Raw genomic sequence first — 21,888 nt, 5'->3', positions numbered from 1 at the left:
ATCATAAAATCATTAGCGGAGGATAAGAGCATTATTCTACGCCCTGCTGATAAGGGTGGTAATGTCGTACTCCTTAGTCAAGAAATGTACATCAAAGAAGTTCTTCGTCAACTTGATGATGCTGTGTTCATTGAAAAAATCAACAGTACCATCTATAATGATAGTATTTTAGAGATTTGGACAAAACTCAAGAAATGGCAAGAGGAAGGCATTATTTCCTGGGAGGAATATTGCTTTCTTAACCCCTTCAGTGCCACGCCCTTTCCCCCTCCTGTGCCGGGCGTTGCATTAGTGGGTGGGGTTCATGACGAGATAGTCTCGTCATGGGCACAGCGCGACCGTGCTCCATGACGAGACTATCTCGTCATGGGCACAGAAGAGGTTAAAAGAGATTTCCCAAAATTGCCTATCCTATACCTCTTGCCTAAAGTGCATAAAGATCCTGTTAGACCCCCGGGCCGTCCAATAGTCTCCTCCATTGGTAGTGCCTTGGAGAACGTGTCAAAATACGTTGACCACTTTTAAAGAGATTTTGTCACCTCTCTCCCCTCCCATGTACACGACACAAAAGACTTTCTAACTAAATTAGAGGGTGTCAGGTTGGAGGAAGATTATCTCCTAGTAACCCTGGACATAAATTCCCTTTATACCATAATTGAACACACACAAGGTATTAAGGCTTGTTTTCATTACCTTAAAAATAGACCTATTGGGTATTTGGAACATACTCTCATGTTGATCGAAATGATGAGGCAGTGCTTGACCAATAACATCTTTATGTTCAACGGGACCATCTATAAGCAGATCCTTGGCACTACCATGGGTACTTGCTTTGCCCCTAGTTTTGCCAACCTGTTTCTAGGGCTGTGGGAAGAGGAGATTCGAAAAGACAACATTCTTCCATCTGACTTTGCCAAAGTTAAACTTTGGCTTTGTTATATTGACGATCTCTTTCTCATTTAGCAAGGCACTAGGGAGGAAGCTATGATTTGTATCGACAAATTGAATATCATTCTTATAATATCAAACTCCCATCCAACATAAGCAAACATCAAATTGAGTTTCTTGATGTTCTTGTCAAAGCAACTAATGACAGCCTAGAGACCAGTCTCTTTAGAAAAACTGCAGCTGGAAACACCATTCTTCATGCCCTCAGCAGACGTCTGGACAATCTCAAATGGAGTGTTCCTTATGGAGAACTGCTGAGGACAAGGAGAAATTGCAGCAGTGAGGAGGCATTTGACACCGAAAAAGAAACCATGACTACTAGATTCATCAATAGGGGTTACCCTATATGGGTAATAAAATGGGCTCTCAACAGAGTCAAGAAGGTCAGTAGAACTGACATGTTCAAGGATCAAACTAATGAAAATGATACCAACATATTAGCTATACCTGAGACACGTCTCATTACAACGTTCAATCAGAATACACAACAAATACATAAGATCTTTGCCAAACACTGGCCCATTCTTACCAGTTATTCCATCTTGGGCAAAAAGATACACATTCGCCCTAGAATAACATACAAAAAGGGTCGTAGTCTCAAAGACATCCTGGTACAGAATGATATCACCAAGCAACAACTTTCAGGTGATCATAATCTCAAAGACTTTTTTCCTTGCGGTCATTGTAAAGCCTGTCACAATAGCCGTTGTGTGAAAGAATTCTGTATTCTAGGTGGAACCAACAATAAACCCATCACACACTTTCTGACCTGCAGTACAACATTCGTTTTGTACGCTCTAGATTGTCAGTGTGGTTTACGCTACATTGATAGCACAAAACATATGGCTAAAAAAGAGTGTCAGGGCACATGCGTGCAATAAATAACAGAGACCCTCATTACCCTATTGCACGCCATTTTCAAGTATGCCATCTTTCCAACAGTGCTCTAATGAGTTACTTCATTATCGAACAGGTACATGCGGGACCTAGAGGTGGGAATAGAACAAACATGCTACGCAAACGTGAATCTAAATGGATTATGGAACTCGAGACCAAACAACCAGGGGGGCATAACTTGGACAAGGAATTGAATGTACATTTATATGAGAGCTAATGGTCCACCCTACCTCGTTTCTTTAGTTCCAATTTCTAACATTGCCTGTGTATTTATATTTTTTCCTCCTCTGAATTATTTCCTCCTCTGTATGTATATAGATATTTTGGATTTATGTAATATGTGTATGTATATACAATCTGTGCAGAATGGTCTCAATCCCACTTTCTCTTTGCATATTTTTTACAGGAAGAAAGGAAGGGACCCTCGGCGAATGTATGGACAATTCATATATGGGTTCCCTACCCTTTTCTTCCTCACTACTAGTGGGCACTCAGATAAGACTTTTTTCACTTATTTTTCACTTTTTTCTATTGTGTTTCTTCTTGAGTAATCCCTTTTAATACAATATATATTCAGTCTCTTATATGTTACAAATGATAATGGCCAGATATATTTCAGAGTTTTACCATTTTAGTCTCATGCTGGAACGAGTATTTTTTGTCTTACATGCTTAGGCCACTAGGTGAATACAATAGTATCTTCAGATCTACTTACATCTATCGACTCCAGATGATTACACTAATTGTGGAAGTATAGCCAATATGCAGACAATTTCCTTTAGATATTTTTATTCATCTGTATTTCCTGAATTTTAGAGTTTGTTGTACTTAAGCCACTTGGCGCATGTATAGATATATTCTCTAATTGGATTTATTATTTCCAGCATTGTCTCTATATTAATATGTATATATTTGATTCACAACAAATTACAATATTCTATTACATTGTGGTAAACGATATACATTGATTTTTATACATAAGTGTTGGGATATTTTGCTCCTACAATATGGCCGCCATGGTTCACTCAGTATTAACATAGATATGTCGGAATTATGTCCGTTTTCACTGTTTATGGCATGACTATGAAATACAACAGTTTCGGGTTTACTCTTTGTGTGAGCAAGACAGCCTCGGCTGTTGAAACGCATTACTTGTGTGTAATAAATCATAAGCTTGGATCTTTCTGAGTGCACGGATAATTATATATATATATATAACTCCACAAGCTGGCTCCGTGTTATGGGCCCCTGGCGCTTCTCTCATCCGGTGCAGTGCCACAGCAGAGCCACGCTGTAACAATTCCAAAACTCGTATTCCACTACGGAATAATTGGCACGCACTCACAGGCTCTGTGATTTAAATCTCCAAAGTTCTTTTATTCAGCTTAATTTCTGCTTCAGTATTGAGGGACAAACCAACGCGTTTCGCTATCAGCCGATAGCTTGATCACGGTTAGTATTCTTCCTTCAAACCAACCAATAAAAACAAAGTAATGTGAGGTCATGTGATTAATGATGTCAATCATCTTGTTATCTTAACCCACTGACTTATGGTCCCTGTAGTTCATATCAAAAAACTTTATCGTAATTATTGACTGTTGTTTGCATTGCATGTTACAGTATGATTCATTTTTTGTATGTGTCTAAGCATATATCCTGGACCATGATTGCACAAATTCTTTTCTGCATGTTTTCCAAACTAACGATAAAGTTAATAAACCCCGTAAGTCTACAATGCTTATGTCGCTAAACATTTACAACCCTGCTAGGTTTCACCAATGCATTGAAAAACATGAACAAATTTAGGCGTCATGCACTGCTTACATCAATTTGAAATTTCTATTTTTGGTATACGCTTATAATAAATTAACAAAACTATATGCCCTCCAGTGGGCATATACTACTCTTATTGATTATGACCGCGACGGTTTTGGTTAATACCGCACGGATAGATAAGAGAGACAGGGATTTTAACGTAGCCAGTCAAGTGGGCAACATCACCACCAATGTTTGGCATAATAGATAATGCCACTGTGTATCCTTCTCCGAACCAGATAAACATCGCAGAGAAAACCACCACCTTAATGAAAATTCTTACAGGTGAACATATAGTTCCTCACTTTGGTTTAACCCCCACGGGGTATAAGTCCTGAAGTTCAATATTTGACGTGATTCACGACGTCTCAGGTTTTTTTCCCGGTCTCCTCCTCTTATGTGTGCAGGGATTGTCTCCAAAGCATAAAAACACAGTAATTTCCAGTCACTTCCATGGTGGATTTCCATGTGTTTTGCAACGGCGTTGCTTCTGTCTTTGTTCACCGTCGCTCTCACGTGTTCAAGTATTCTCTTTTTGAGTTCACACTTGGTGCTCCTGATATACTTGAGTGGACATGGACATTCAATTACGTACACCACAAACTGGCTTTTACAGGTAATCAATTCCTTTATTTGCCATTTTCTGTTGTGTCCTTCCTGAATTGTGACTTCTGTTATATTTTTGGCAATTTGGCACACTTTGCAAGAGTGGCACTTTTTGAAACCCTTGGTTGTAAGCCATTGTGTTCCTTTATTTTTGGTGTTATCCTGGTGGTGACTGTGTACTAGTTTGTCCCGTAGGTTCTTTGCGCGTCGATATGTGATGTTAGGGTGCTTCCCCATAATTTCGCTTACTACTGGGTCTAGTTGTAGGAGCTTCCAATTCCTACGTAAAATGTCATTGATTTGTTTGGCTTCGTTTGAATGATCCATGATGAGTCTTATAGGTGCTGATTGATTCATCTCAGTGCTTTTTTCCTTGTTTTTGGTGTGTAGGATGGTTGATCTCTTTTTTTCATTGGCACGCTTCCAGCATCTTAGGATAGTCCCTTTTTGGTATCCTCGGTGTTTGAATCTCATCGCTGAGTTTTTGCTGTGTTGTTCCCACTCATGTTGTTCCGAGCAGATGCGGCGTAGCCTTAGAAACTCCCCGTACGGAATATTGTCCTTTACTGTTGATTGGTGAAAGCTGTTAGCATGTAGGGTTGAATTGGTGGATGTTTCTTTTCTATGTAGTGTGGTCTCAAGTTTGTTATTGGCAACGTAGATCTCTGTGTCCAGAAAGACACTTCTGTCATTACTGATGTTATATGTAAATTTGATGTTTGCATCCGTGGAATTTAGGATTTTAAAATATTCCTCGAATTCTTGTGCTGTGCCATCCCACACTATGAGTAAGTCGTCGATATATCGCAACCACTTCATGATCTTATCCACATATTTGTCATTATTAGGGTGCCATGCTATCTGTTGCTCCCACCAACCCATAGTCAAGCATGCGTATCCCGGGCTGAAAGAGAAACCCATCGCACATCCCTTGGTTTGTAGGTAAATTTCTTCTCCAAAAAGGAACACATTTTGGGTTAGGCACATCTGGATCATATCCATCAGCATCTGGTTGTGGTGTTTGAATTTGATCTCCCTGTCTTTCAAAAAGAAACCACATGCAGTCAGGCCGATGTCGTTGTCAATGTTCGTATATAACGATATCACATCCATAGTTATTAGCAGGTATGATCCTTGCCAAGGAAGTTCCTGCAGATGTTTCAGGAGGTCAGTTGTATCCTGTATGTATGAGTTAAGATTGAGTACAAAGGGCATCAAGAAATGGTCAATGTACCTGGCTATTGGTTCCATCAATGATCTTTTGGCTGACACTATAGGGCGGCCCGGGGGTTTCTGAGGATCCTTATGCACCTTGGGTATGAAATATATGGTTGCCATAATTGGATGTTCCGTGATCAGGAATTTTTTCTCATCTTCATCTATTAGGTTTTGTTCTTGCCATTGGAATATATTTTTGTCCAACTTCTCTTTGAAGATTTTTGATGGATTCCTGTCCAATTTAGTGTAGTATTCTTTGTTATCCAATTGGCGATGTGCTTCCCTTACATAGTCTTCCGTGTTTAGGATAACAATATTTCCTCCCTTGTCCGCCATTTTTATGGTAATGGTTTTATCCTCCATTAGTGTCTTAAGAGCCATTCTTTCTTCTTTTTTCAAGTTGTCCTTATATTTTAATCCTTTGATGTTATAAATTTCCTGAACTACAGCCTCTTGAAAGATGTCGATTTTATTGCCCGGTGGTAATTGCGGGTAAAAGCGTGAGGATGGTTTTTTCCCACTAAGCCCCGCTCCCCGTTGTGGACAGGCTGTAGATTCATTGATCATCTCTGGTTCTTCCATTACATCTATGTTGATCAGAGTTAGGAGTGCCGGCATGTCTGTGGTCTGCAAGAGTGATGTTTTAGTACTTAAGTCAATTTTCTTCTGCTTTTGTTGTTCAATGAATTTTGACATTTCCTGATTTTCTTTGAAAATCTTTGTCCTTGCCTTGCTGGGGTTTGTTGTGAGTTTTTTCTGTATTTACTTAAAATTGGACCTTTGCATTACTCTTTGAACTGTATTGGGGACACATCACTGTATCCAACTCTTAATGCTGCCGAACCTCCGGGCTGTCGGCTGAATAGCTGTGTCCTGAATTTTGAAATAAAGGTTTTCAAAAAAAAAAAAAAAAAAAGAAAATCTTGGCCAATTTGATCTTTCTAACGTATTTGTAAATGTCAATCCTGGTCTGTGCAAGGTCCATTGTTTGTATAGGGAAGAAATTAATGCCATGTTTAAGTAGTGATACGGTATCATTTGTTAAGACATGGTTGGATAAGTTCAGTATTACCAATTCTTCCTTGTCCTCCGGGGCAGCCATCTAGTCTATTTCGAGGTCTTCTGTCGCATGCTCCTGGTTTTGGTTCCTGTCTCCTCTGACCCACTTTTTTCTTTTTCCTCTCCTTGTTGCTTTCTTGTTTCTGATGTTGGAGTCCGTTGTACCCATTTTCGCCCTCTGCCTCTGCCTCTTGCACCTTGGAATTAGTGTTGGTTCTGCTCCCAGAGCCTCTGTTGTAAGACCAGTCTCATATCCCCTAAAAAATTCCTCGTTGTTTGATCCTCACTTAATTCACCTTCCGCGTCACTTGCCCCTGTAGATGTCAATGATGTTAAACTTGCGGAGCTCTCTGCACCTAATTCTCCTTGTCCTCGATTTTTGAAAATGTCGAACTTTCTGGCATATGTGAAGATACGTCCTTGCGCATAGTCTTCCTTATCCCTCTGGAATTTGGACTGTTTTCTAGACTTGACCACCTCTTCATGTTTGTCCACATATTTATCAAGATCTTCTTTTAATTTGGACATTTCGGGGTTCATTTCTGTTGTCGCCAGTTCTTTTTCCAAGGTTGCCAATTCTTCCTTTATTTTCATAAGTGCTATTTCAATGTGTTTAACCAGAATGGCTATCAAGCCTAGGGATGAATTTAACACATAATCCCCTCATTCTTGTAAAAGTTCATTACTGGCATCTTGTTGACTGGGCATGAGGGATATACGGAGTCCTCTTGGGACTCGTCAGACTTCCAGGTATTTTTTTAGGGTTGTAAGCTCCCACCACTTGTTAATTTAATTTTTACTCAACTTTTCCCATAATTTAAGTTTGCTGCGTACATCTGTTTTTTTGGGTTCTGCATTTCGTTCCCTGCGATTGGTTTCCCCTGATGATGTATCCTGGTCGAAGAAGGAAGCCAAGTGTTCATTACGTTTTGCCTCACGTTTATCCATTTTACAATTCCCCCAGAAAAACCGAAGTGGCAGATAGTTATTGTAGCTGTGCCAACCGTATACACACACACTGATGTTGTGAGTAACGGGGGCTGTTTTGTTAGGAGATATTCAGAGTCGTCCGTCTGAAAGAGATTACTGCTAATGCTCTCAAAACATCCGCTCCATCCATTCAGTTTAGATTAATTGCGGTGATTATATCAGTGCAGTCTTCTTTCCTCTTTACGGGGATAACCAGTATCGGCACAATGTGTTATTTCCCAAAGCAATGGTGACTTGCTGCAAAACGCTGGTCGCATACAGCACGGAAGGCTTACCTCCACCCTCCGATGTTGATTCGCCGTCCTCCGCTGTTTGCAGGTCCTTTCGTTTCCATCCGCAAGTCTACCACATATATATATATATATTCACTGAAAAAACCATAGGTTTCAGGGGCGTTATAGTTAGCTGGACATTTCCCTCGTACAAAACCCTAGAAATTCCCCTGTTATAGTTAGTTCAGCTAACTATAACTCGCGCCCCCGCAATGCACTGCTGATGACGTCACATATTACATCACTCATGACATGGTCAGTGACATCACTGATGACATCACTGATGACATCTGAAATGACATCACTGATGACGTCATCCAGTGAGTGTGTGTTTCTGTAAATTTTAAATATGTTTAATATATATATAGGGAAAAACCTATGGAAGAATGAGTGAGTGTATAAGTGTGTGAATGGATGATTAAGTAGGTGCGTGACTGACTGTATAAGTTAGTCATTAAACGTATCTTACTCCAGACTAGTGACTACACTGTGTGAATGTCTGTATCTGTCTGTCTGTTGGTGTATAAGCGGCTGCATGGTTTTGTGAATAGCTATATGAGAGTCTCTATGGGTTATTGATTGGTTGTCTGAGTATCTGTTTGGGTGCCTGAGTGTTTGTGTGGGTGCGGTGTGTGTGACTCTGTGCATACATGCGTGAGTTCTATGGGTGCATATATCAGGCCTGAAACCTATGTTTTTTTCAGTGAATTTCAAAGGTTTTCTAAATGACAATTTTGAATGTATTAATTGTTATACTGATTTTTTTGATACTGATTTACTACATTTTTTAAACTATATATTTTTAGATATATTTGTTTTATTACATTATAATTACATTATACATTACAATACAAAATATACTTTCTCAGAACGAATTACTTTAGTTTAAATACTTGGAAAATAGGCAACAGACTTTTAAGAACAGTAGTTACAGTTGTTGCAATGGGCAACACAATTTCAAACATAAAGCAACATTGAGCTCAATGTGAATTTCTAGTTAAATGCAATTAGTTACTTTATGGATTACTTTTCTAACCACAAGACTGGATCCTAGATTCAGTCCTTGGACAACTCCTGTAAACAGTTGAGTAAAAGCACTTTGGTTACAGTAGTGATTTTTAAGGAATAATATTGTATTTTAAAAGATGACACTTAGAAATTTTTCCCATAGAATCACCAATGTTATTCTATGGCAGAAAATTCACTTAGCAGGTAAGTAGTGTTATCGTTACTTTTTCTTACTCAGTGGTGGATCCTGGATCCAGCACTGGCCAACCTCCTGTAAACAGTTGAAAGAATGTGTTAAAGTCATACAGACGATTTTTTAGGAATATTTTTAGTTTGTGAAAATAGACAGAAAATTTTCTGGTGAAAACCACACAATGGATTCCTATGGAAGGAAATACAAGTTACTGGTGAGTACGCTTAGAATTACTTTTCAGGGTCAGTGCTGGGCTAAAAGATGCAGCCCTGGGTTCTCTCCTGATAACAGGTGAGTAAATCGGAATTCGTAGTTTGGCTGATTTTAGAGGAATATTTGTACGTTTCAAAAATGGACACTTAGAAAAATTTCTGCTGAAAACCACACAATGGATTCCTATGGAAGGAAATACAAGTTACTGGTAAGTACGCTTAGAATTACTTTTCAGGGTCAGTGCTGGGCTAAAAGATGCAGCACTGGGTTCTCTCCTGATTACAGGTGAGTAAATCGGAATTCGTAGTTTGGCTGATTTTAGAAGAATATTTGTACAATGGTGAAGGAAGGGGGAGGAGCCTGAGGTGACGTGTGCAAACACGCCCTGTGGCGCGTTTCAAGTTGGGGAATTAATTTCTCTTCAATCCTGAGGTCCCCTGGGGGCCAACTAGCCCACCAGGTACCTCCAGTATGCGCCAGGGAGCTGCATTGCAGAGAGGTATTTAGAGGCCACGCCCCTTTTTACAACACTCTGCAACACAGCTCCGTGGCGCTTACTGGAGGTACCTGGTGGGCTAGTTGGTCCCCAGGGACCCTCAGGATTGAAGAGGAATTAATTCCCCAACTTTAAAAGCGCCAAAATGCGTGTTTGCACAGATCTCTCCTCAGGCCCCGCCCCCTACCTTCACCACTGTGCAAACGCGCCTCGTGGTGCGTTTTAAGTTAGAAGATTAAGTCCCCTTGAATCCTGAGGTCCCCTGGCGGCCAACTAGCCCACCAGGTACCTCCAGTATGCCCCAGGGAGCTGCCTTGCAGAGAGGTGTTCAGAGGCCACACCCCTTTTTACAACACTCTGCAACGCAGCTCCGTGGCGCTTAGTGGAGGTACCTGATGGGATAATTGTCCCCTAGGGGACCTCTGAATTGAAGAGGAATGAATAGCCCATCTTAAAACGCGCCACAGGGCGTGTTTGCACAGTATCACCTCAGGCCCCGCCCCTACCTTCACCACTGTGCAAACACGCCCCGTGGCGCGTTTTAAGTTGGGAGATTAAGTCCCCTTGAATCCTGAGGTCCCCTGGCGGCCAACTAGCCCACCAGGTACCTCCAGTAAGCGCCAGGGAGCTGTGTTGCAGAGAGGTGTAAAAAGGGGCGTGGCCTCATTACACCTCTCTGCAACGCAGCCCCCTGGCGCATACTGGAGGTTCCTGGTGGGCTAGTTGGCCCCCAGGGACCCCCAGTATTGAAGGGGAATTCGTTCCCCCTCTGCAAATGCGCCAGGGGGTGCGTTTGCAGAGTGATGAAAGGAGGGGGCGTGGCCTCCGGCCCGATCACGTCGTTTTATTTTTTCAAAGAAGGGGGGCTGTGTAGCCCCCCTTTTTTCTTATTTTTTGGCCCTGGGGACCCCATCCCCCAGGGCCTGTCCCCAATTTGTTTTTTTAATTAAAAAAAAAAAAAAAACGGGAAGGGGGCTGCGTGGCCCCCCTCCCGTGGCCATCATTTGCCCCGGGGACCCCATCCCCCGGGGCATGGCCCTTTTTATTTTTCTTTTTTTATGGAGGGGGGCTGCGTAGCCCCCCTCCTGTGGCCCATTTTGGCCCCGGGGGCCCCATCCCCCGGGGCCGTTTTTGAAAATAATTTTTTTATTTATTTTTGGGAGGGGGCCGCGTGTCCCCCCTCCCGGGCCACTACTGGCCCCGGGGACCCCATCCCCCGGGGCCTGGCCTTCACGTTGGGGACCGTGGGGGGGTCCCAATCCCCCCACGGCCCCGCCCGCTCCCCGCGTCCTGAGGGAGCCAGAAATTGGTTTTCCACATGGGGAGCAGCTAACATGCTGCTCCCCGTGTGGAAAAGCAATCGTCTTTGGTATTTGGTAGAGAGAGAAGGTTTCCTGCTCTCTCTTCCAAATACCAAAACAATTTGCTATGGCAGCATGGGAGCCGCGAGGCTCCCACCCTGCCATAGCAAACAGCAGTGTCCCGGGGTGGGCACCCCGGGACACTGCAGGAGCTGGCCCTGGGGGGTGGCGGTCCCCAGGGCCACGACAAGGCTCCAGGAGGGGGACCGTGCGGCCCCCCTCCCACTGAATTTTAAGCCCCGGGGGGTGGTGGTCCCCGGGGCTTGGGGGTTCTTAACGGACCCCCTATTTAAATATTTAGTGGCCCGGGGAGGTGGCGGTCCCTGGGGCGTGTGGGGGGGCTAGAGCCCCCCCACTCTGGTATATTTTTTTGTTTTATCAAAACAAGCCCCGGGGGGTGGCGGTCCCCGGGGCTGCGGGGGGGGCCATGAGCCCCCCACATACATTCAGTTAAGCCCTGGGGGTGGCGGTCCCCGGGGCTGGGGGGCCCCTCTGGGACCCCCATATGTTAAACATATTGCCCCCGGGACTTGGCCCCCCCGGGGGCTAAATAAAAATGAAGCGCGGGAGACCGAGCTTCGTTTTTTTTAATTCGATTTTTAAAAAAAAATTATTTTTTTGCGGCCTTGGGGGTCCTTGTGGGACCCCCTGAGCAGGCCTAGGGGATCAGGGTGTTTCTACCCTGCCCCCTTGTCGCGTTTTGCGTCTTTGTTTTTGGGCTTTCTTGTGCCTCGGTTCTACCGAGGCACAAGATGGCTGCCAACACTTCCTGATTCAGAGTGTTGGCAGCCAATTAGCATTCAGCTCGTGCTCGGGAGGGTTCGGGGAGGGTGCCGGGAGGATCCGCGGATCCTCCCCGGCCATAGATATATATGTACTTTTAACTCTAATTTTCTCAGGAACTACTGAACGGATTTACACCATTTAAGCAAAAGGCACGAGTCCGAACTGAGGACTACCTCTTTGCCAAATTTGGTGTCATTCCGTTCAGCGGTTCGGGCTGTAGCTGCGACAACAGATCCTATGAGAAATTGCATGGGGAAAACGCGTTTTGGGAGCCCCCTTTTTTCTCGGCCCTTGCTTGACGGATCACCGCAAAACTTTCAGGGTAGGAGCGGAGCTAGCCAAAAGTTTGGAAAATTTCGCGAGGATTCGTCAACCGTCGCCAGACTTATTGGGAATAGAATGTTGCGGATTTCCTATGGAAAATAGGTCCTAACTATAACTACCTACTGGCGACTGCCAGTAGGTAATATATATATATATATGTATATATATATATATCACAAACAAAGAACCCAACTTGGAGAGCCACATACGGTGAGTACTTCTTTATTTTGTTAGGCAGCCTGAAAGTAACGTCCGTTAGCACAGGATTCTGCATGCCATCGTTTATATTCCTTACGCGTTTCGAGAGTTCATGCTCCCTTGCTCACAGGTGATGACAAATGGGGGCAGGCAACATGCCGTAACTCTAAATAACCAGTAACATGAGTCCCGCCCATGGGCGTGTCAGCACAGTGCATCCTGGTATTGAGAGTTCATATTCATGTGCAAATCTTGAGTAGAAACAGCCGCCCTGCTGCCCATTACGAATTCCTTACCACAGTGGGTTCCTGTAACAACAAAGGCCACAATCAGACTGGTAATGTCCTGAACAAAAGACTCAGCGTTCCTTTTTGCACTGTCACAATAGCTGTGCCGGACCCGCACATCCGCGGGAGGGCTCGTCCGCGACCATGGGTGGGCCGCAATTAATATCACAAACAAAGAACCCAACTTGGAGAGCCACATACGGTGAGTACTTCTTTATTTTGTTAGGCAGCCTGAAAGTAACGTCCGTTAGCACAGGATTCTGCATGCCATCTTTTATATTCCTTACGCGTTTCGAGAGTTCATGCTCCCTTGCTCACAGGTGATGACAAATGGGGGCAGGCAACATGCCGTAACTCTAAATAACCAGTAACATGAGTCCCGCCCATGGGCGTGTCAGCACAGTGCATCCTGGTATTGAGAGTTCATATTCATGTGCAAATCTTGAGTAGAAACAGCCGCCCTGCTGCCCATTACGAATTCCTTACCACAGTGGGTTCCTGTAACAACAAAGGCCACAATCAGACTGGTAATGTCGTGAACAAAAGACTCAGCGTTCCTTTTTGCACTGTCACAATAGCTGTGCCGGACCCGCACATCCGCGGGAGGGCTCGTCCGCGACCATGGGTGGGCCGCAATTAATATCACAAACAAAGAACCCAACTTGGAGAGCCACATACGGTGAGTACTTATTTATTTTGTTAGGCAGCCTGAAAGTAACGTCCGTTAGCACAGGATTCTGCATGCCATCTTTTATATTCCTTACGCGTTTCGAGAGTTCATGCTCCCTTGCTCACAGGTGATGACAAATGGGGGCAGGCAACATGCCGTAACTCTAAATAACCAGTAACATGAGTCCCGCCCATGGGCGTGTCAGCACAGTGCATCCTGGTATTGAGAGTTCATATTCATGTGCAAATCTTGAGTAGAAACAGCCGCCCTGCTGCCCATTACGAATTCCTTACCACAGTGGGTTCCTGTAACAACAAAGGCCACAATCAGACTGGTAATGTCCTGAACAAAAGACTCAGCGTTCCTTTTTGCACTGTCACAATAGCTGTGCCGGACCCGCACATCCGCGGGAGGGCTCGTCCGCGACCATGGGTGGGCCGCAATTAATATCACAAACAAAGAACCCAACTTGGAGAGCCACATACGGTGAGTACTTCTTTATTTTGTTAGGCAGCCTGAAAGTAACGTCCGTTAGCACAGGATTCTGCATGCCATCTTTTATATTCCTGACGCGTTTCGAGAGTTCATGCTCCCTTGCTCACAGGTGATGACAAATGGGGGCAGGCAACATGCCGTAACTCTAAATAACCAGTAACATGAGTCCCGCCCATGGGCGTGTCAGCACAGTGCATCCTGGTATTGAGAGTTCATATTCATGTGCAAATCTTGAGTAGAAACAGCCGCCCTGCTGCCCATTACGAATTCCTTACCACAGTGGGTTCCTGTAACAACAAAGGCCACAATCAGACTGGTAATGTCCTGAACAAAAGACTCAGCGTTCCTTTTTGCACTGTCACAATAGCTGTGCCGGACCCGCACATCCGCGGGAGGGCTCGTCCGCGACCATGGGTGGGCCGCAATTAATATCACAAACAAAGAACCCAACTTGGAGAGCCACATACGGTGAGTACTTCTTTATTTTGTTAGGCAGCCTGAAAGTAACGTCCGTTAGCACAGGATTCTGCATGCCATCTTTTATATTCCTTACGCGTTTCGAGAGTTCATGCTCCCTTGCTCACAGGTGATGACAAATGGGGGCAGGCAACATGCCGTAACTCTAAATAACCAGTAACATGAGTCCCGCCCATGGGCGTGTCAGCACAGTGCATCCTGGTATTGAGAGTTCATATTCATGTGCAAATCTTGAGTAGAAACAGCCGCCCTGCTGCCCATTACGAATTCCTTACCACAGTGGGTTCCTGTAACAACAAAGGCCACAATCAGACTGGTAATGTCCTGAACAAAAGACTCAGCGTTCCTTTTTGCACTGTCACAATAGCTGTGCCGGACCCGCACATCCGCGGGAGGGCTCGTCCGCGACCATGGGTGGGCCGCAATTAATATCACAAACAAAGAACCCAACTTGGAGAGCCACATACGGTGAGTACTTATTTATTTTGTTAGGCAGCCTGAAAGTAACGTCCGTTAGCACAGGATTCTGCATGCCATCTTTTATATTCCTTACGCGTTTCGAGAGTTCATGCTCCCTTGCTCACAGGTGATGACAAATGGGGGCAGGCAACATGCCGTAACTCTAAATAACCAGTAACATGAGTCCCGCCCATGGGCGTGTCAGCACAGTGCATCCTGGTATTGAGAGTTCATATTCATGTGCAAATCTTGAGTAGAAACAGCCGCCCTGCTGCCCATTACGAATTCCTTACCACAGTGGGTTCCTGTAACAACAAAGGCCACAATCAGACTGGTAATGTCGTGAACAAAAGACTCAGCGTTCCTTTTTGCACTGTCACAATAGCTGTGCCGGACCCGCACATCCGCGGGAGGGCTCGTCCGCGACCATGGGTGGGCCGCAATTAATATCACAAACAAAGAACCCAACTTGGAGAGCCACATACGGTGAGTACTTCTTTATTTTGTTAGGCAGCCTGAAAGTAACGTCCGTTAGCACAGGATTCTGCATGCCATCTTTTATATTCCTTACGCGTTTCGAGAGTTCATGCTCCCTTGCTCACAGGTGATGACAAATGGGGGCAGGCAACATGCCGTAACTCTAAATAACCAGTAACATGAGTCCCGCCCATGGGCGTGTCAGCACAGTGCATCCTGGTATTGAGAGTTCATATTCATGTGCAAATCTTGAGTAGAAACAGCCGCCCTGCTGCCCATTACGAATTCCTTACCACAGTGGGTTCCTGTAACAACAAAGGCCACAATCAGACTGGTAATGTCCTGAACAAAAGACTCAGCGTTCCTTTTTGCACTGTCACAATAGCTGTGCCGGACCCGCACATCCGCGGGAGGGCTCGTCCGCGACCATGGGTGGGCCGCAATTAATATCACAAACAAAGAACCCAACTTGGAGAGCCACATACGGTGAGTACTTCTTTATTTTGTTAGGCAGCCTGAAAGTAACGTCCGTTAGCACAGGATTCTGCATGCCATCTTTTATATTCCTTACGCGTTTCGAGAGTTCATGCTCCCTTGCTCACAGGTGATGACAAATGGGGGCAGGCAACATGCCGTAACTCTAAATAACCAGTAACATGAGTCCCGCCCATGGGCGTGTCAGCACAGTGCATCCTGGTATTGAGAGTTCATATTCATGTGCAAATCTTGAGTAGAAACAGCCGCCCTGCTGCCCATTACGAATTCCTTACCACAGTGGGTTCCTGTAACAACAAAGGCCACAATCAGACTGGTAATGTCGTGAACAAAAGACTCAGCGTTCCTTTTTGCACTGTCACAATAGCTGTGCCGGACCCGCACATCCGCGGGAGGGCTCGTCCGCGACCATGGGTGGGCCGCAATTAATATCACAAACAAAGAACCCAACTTGGAGAGCCACATACGGTGAGTACTTCTTTATTTTGTTAGGCAGCCTGAAAGTAACGTCCGTTAGCACAGGATTCTGCATGCCATCTTTTATATTCCTTACGCGTTTCGAGAGTTCATGCTCCCTTGCTCACAGGTGATGACAAATGGGGGCAGGCAACATGCCGTAACTCTAAATAACCAGTAACATGAGTCCCGCCCATGGGCGTGTCAGCACAGTGCATCCTGGTATTGAGAGTTCATATTCATGTGCAAATCTTGAGTAGAAACAGCCGCCCTGCTGCCCATTACGAATTCCTTACCACAGTGGGTTCCTGTAACAACAAAGGCCACAATCAGACTGGTAATGTCCTGAACAAAAGACTCAGCGTTCCTTTTTGCACTGTCACAATAGCTGTGCCGGACCCGCACATCCGCGGGAGGGCTCGTCTGCGACCATAGGTGGGCCGCAATTAATATCACAAACAAAGAACCCAACTTGGAGAGCCACATACGGTGAGTACTTCTTTATTTTGTTAGGCAGCCTGAAAGTAACGTCCGTTAGCACAGGATTCTGCATGCCATCTTTTATATTCCTTACGCGTTTCGAGAGTTCATGCTCCCTTGCTCACAGGTGATGACAAATGGGGGCAGGCAACATGCCGTAACTCTAAATAACCAGGACATTACCAGTCTGATTGTGGCCTTTGTTGTTACAGGATCCCACTGTGGTAAGGAATTCGTAATGGGCAGCAGGGCGGCTGTTTCTACTCAAGATTTGCACATGAATATGAACTCTCAATACCAGGATGCACTGTGCTGACACGCCCATGGGCGGGACTCATGTTACTGGGATTAAAGTCACTTGTTCACTGGCTCGGGGAATCAGCTGTACATAGTTAGGTCGCACTCGCGATTTTCATACTCTTGTCCCGCCCCACTGGGCGTGTACCAGCATAGCATAGCATCATGGTCCTTGTAGTATGGTAAGTTGTCTTATCATAATGAATACTGCTGACTGTTCCCTTTATTCAATTTTAAAAGTCTCTCAATTGCTGGTCACAGCGACACTGAGCTGCTTTTCACTTACATCTTCAAACACGGTACAACGTTCCTTTGCGCTCTGTGTTCACCAGTGCAGGACCTGATTCGTATGCAGAGGGGCGTCCTCTCGGCCAGGGCAGGCCGATACAAATGCCAAAAGAAGGTGCCCGAAGGATGAAGTGCCACACCCGTTGTAAATTCACCTTTTTCTAAGAAGACAGCAGCACAGTCAGGAAAGCCTTCCCAGTGCGTAGTACTTGCCAAACGCGTTTCGGGATTAAAGTCCCTTGTTCACTGGCTCAGGGAATCAGCTGTACACAGTTAAGTCGCACTCATGATTTTCATACTCTTGAAGAAACTCAAAACTCCTTCTCAGGATTAAACTAACAAAAAAGAAGTTGGCACAGAAACTGAAATATAAAAGAACATCTTTATTAAACTCAAAATGAGTGTGACTACGTCACCCAGAAGCCGCAGCAACTGAATGAGGCAGTCCAAGAATACAGTACACTGGGGTCTTATATATGTGAGGGTTACAAACTCAGCATAAAAGAAAGGGGCAGTCCTGGCTCATGCAAGCATGCAAAATGCCAATATGGATATACAAAATCTGCCAAATATTAGCCAAAAGGAAAACATTCAAACAAGGCATCATGTAACTAGAACGTCCCCCTTGAGTCGTGTTTTTGCCCAACCCCATAAGTCAATCAATGACAGTACCCATTGGTCACTCAGCAATGGCAGAACATGTTTGTGTGCTTCAAATGAAAGGTTGTGGAATAGGAAAACACAGGGAGAGAATAGCGAAGGCCAAAAGATAAGATACGGCACGAGAAGAATACTAAAGGCTAACAGATAGTTGATATAGAGATTAGGTAGTCCAGACAAGGATTAGTTTAGGCCGGCTGGTGTCTGAGATGGGGTTCAAGACAAGGACGGAGGGGGTTTTTGACACGTTGCAGTCCAAGGGGCAGAGACACTTCGTGAATCGAGCAGCCTGTGTAAAGGCAACACAAAATGGCGGTGATGTAAAATGGAGTCAAAATTAAAGAACCTCAGACCCTCCTTTTGCCATTACGCAGGCAAATCCTAATTTATTGCTAAGTGAAAAGGGAATATCCTTTATCAGAGTACAGACAGAACACTACTTCAGGACCATTTTGGATGAACATATCCAACACCCACTTCATACAGTGGCACTGGAAACACTTGTGTAACCACAACTATACCCAAAGTCCGTTCTAAGCCTCTCTGGTAGGCTTCTATCGTCCATCAAATCTGCTTCCATTGTCGCATTGGGCCTATTGATTCAGGCCTTCCATGAAAATAGTGCTTCTCAGTATCCGTTGGAGTGCCCTCCTGGCAAACACTCACAGCTCACTCGAAAGTTTCAATGTCTCAATGCAGTGCACCAGTGTCTCTCCTCTGCGGCAGACACTACAGATATTGTGCTCTTCATTGGTCGTAGGCACAGATCATCTCATGCAGACCCAAGTACTATTAATCGGGAAAGAGCAACAGACTTTCACACTCAGCAACACTTTCAGGCTCCAACACTCGCTATTCAGTGTCAGAGGATGTTTGGGCTGCTCTTTCATTTAATTTTCCTTTCATCGTGTAGTGCCTTAGATCCTCCGGTGCACTGCCCTTCCGTTGGAGCAAAGAAAAGGGGGTGTGTGGGCAAAACTCAGGCCAAGGGGCTCAAGGGACTGCACACTACAGGTAGAAAACTGAAGCCTCAAACCAGCTCTGCCATCAACAACAGGAATCCTTCTCTTTCGCTCTTTTACACTGAAACTCTGGTTTTGTGATGTCCAACGCCGTCTGATGGAGCAAGTACGATACCATGCGCTGGCGATCGTTGTCCAGCTTTGCTACTTTCTGGGTGCTGAGACTGTAGGGCCAAGACGTCCGTCTTTCATCTGTAGCTGTCACTGATGGGAATTAGGCTTAAATCAATGTTTTGCAGGTTATTATGACTTGATACCTGCAGAATCTAGTGACGTAGGAAATGTGACACAGTTGTTAGTTTCCTTCAATTTAGTACAAAAACAGTTCATTGTATTTAACAATGGGACTGCAAGCAGGTGGCCTGCAATCTGCGTGGGAGTGACCATACGCCATGGGACAACTCTGGTCTAGAATACACTGTCATTCTCAAAGGCAAAACTTCTAGTCTCTTCAATTTGGGTACCCTGCATTATCCTCTGCCATCTAAGGGTAGATAGTTACATGGGAATTCTATCATGTTCAAAAAAATAAATGTAAAGTATCTCCTATTGAGGTGGAAAACTTGTCTTACTATAGTATTGAGTCAGTTAACCAGTCCATCACTACCCTGACAGTCAGACTGGAAAACATCGAAGTAGGCCTAAAGAAAATTCTTAAAAACCAGTCTGGTCATACAAAAAGGGAATTTATACATAATATGGGGGTATGGGGGTACATTACTACAGTCTGGAAATGTGAACCTGAACAATACACCAATAATAATAAAAGGACATAGCTAAAATCCCCAATAACTAGGCACAATGCAACATCAATCAGGGGACAAGTGGCAAAAGAAAAATCTATAGGAAGAACAAGAAATTACTCGGGTGATAGTCAAGTTTGTGACACAATACCAAGAGTAGGGGTGATACACAAAAGTCTAAATAGTACACAAATTTTAACTCTACCGCTGGCCGCTACACCGTATACGGTAATCTCAGCTAATGTTCCAGTTCCTTCTTCGGGGAAAAATGAAACCTGGTTTCCTTTAAGGAACAAAGCCATACACTACTTAGGAAGCAGAACAAAACTGACTAATGTAATATAGAAATTAAGTCACCATGTACAAGAGTCACAGAACTATAATTTATCCTTACGTCCAATCAGGATACATAAATCTAGGGCTGCCTGTTCCTTAAGGGAAGGGGGTAGTAACGTGACTAACTGCAGGTGACACACTTTGATCCTGTATATCTCTTTTTATTTTCCTTCAATACTATTATAGCCAAATAGACATGCACTGGTGAAGTGTTGTCTCTCATGTTCACAGCATGAAATATTATCTGTGGAATTTAGTAACCAGAACAAGTCCAACCAACTGTTGCATAGCGATGGGCATCGTCATGACCACCCCCTCACAACACAGGGGAGCTTGTAATAGTATCAAAAGCAAAAGTGTAAAAACAACGCAAAAACAAAAAAAGTGCAGAAAATAAAAACACACATGCCAAGCCATCAGGTATACTTGCTGTATTCCAAGCACAGAAAGCATAGACAAATTTCAATATCATGTGTAAATGAGCGGTGACGCACAACACTATGTCATGCACTTTATGCACAATGAACCTGCAGCCCAAAACCCAATATTCGGGCCTGCTTAATTTGTCGGGCTTAAAATGAAAATTACACTTTTTTTTTACTTTCCCAACCCTGGTCACCATTTAGTGGTGACCGACTGTCAAATATAACTTACTGTGTCGCTTCTGACACACAGGACCAGCAGGAGCAATTCATAGAAAGACAAAATGCACAAAAACAAAGAAGTTATGCAACAACACATCTGTTTCAACACACAGCTGGCAGCACCCTCCTTCTTGCAATTTGCACATTGATTAGGTCCCACAGGTACATATGGAACACTCGTTCCTCCACCTCATGATATGGACCATCGCTGTTGCGTTTACTGTTGACCCCTGCTTTTTCACTAATCCTCCACACCTACTGTAACATTCTCAATCCGTTTTAGTGTTCTCTCACCCTGATTTCGTGCCTATAGCCATTCAGATCGCTCATTTCACCATTATCCCTTCACAACTATGACGTCTTCGTCAAACCAACTCACGTGTCCAACTGTAGTCTTGTCAGCCCTAGAACCACCCAGAACAAACACTTCACATAACACACAAAAATATCAACTGTAACTTTTAATCAGGAGACAAAACATAACACACATTAACAAAATACAAAATACAAACCTAGTGGTACTTAACTGTAACCATCTTGTCAATTTTGCAATGACTAAAACATGTAAGCATGTTAAGCCACCTTAATTTTAACTGTCTAAAAGGAAAACAGTTTCACAGACACTCTGTGTTCCCTTGCGCCACAATTCCTCCTGTGAAAAATGAATCTTAATTTGCTGATCGTTTTTACCTAGGCATGTAGCCCACAAAATTCTAAGAAAGAGCTTCATCTTACTTTTTGTCTAAGGCTAATGCCACATTTTTTTTTTCAAATGAAGGCAACTACGTGGACATTATTTTTTAAAAGCAGAAATATGAATGTATCTTTTTCTTCACAGCACCCTTTTTTAATTTGTCTTGAACAATATGGGAACAGACAGGGCTCCGTAGATTTCGATTCTCGGCCATCCTATCTTATCAGTAAAGCTAAAAATAGCACCTCAGCACGGAACTTTCTGGGCTGTTAGCCAACCACTGCGAGCACTCCTGGCCCCCACCTCTTTCCAAAGCTCACCTGCTGCAAGCGTTACACATTTTCATGTCAGAGAAGCTTTCTAAGCAGTGATTTCTCCATCTGTTTACACTCACTCCTAACTCCTACCTTACTGACCTCAAGGTCAAAATCTGCCTCCCGTGTCTCTCTCTCCTCACCCTGAAGCTGTCAAAGACAAAAAACCTTCCTAACTCTTTTTAACCTGCAATAATTAACCCTATTTAA

The sequence above is a fragment of the Triturus cristatus genome, chromosome 9, assembly GCF_964204655.1.
Source record: "Triturus cristatus chromosome 9, aTriCri1.1, whole genome shotgun sequence".
NCBI lineage: Eukaryota > Metazoa > Chordata > Amphibia > Caudata > Salamandridae > Triturus > Triturus cristatus.
Note: the sequence above shows the minus strand (reverse complement) of the source record.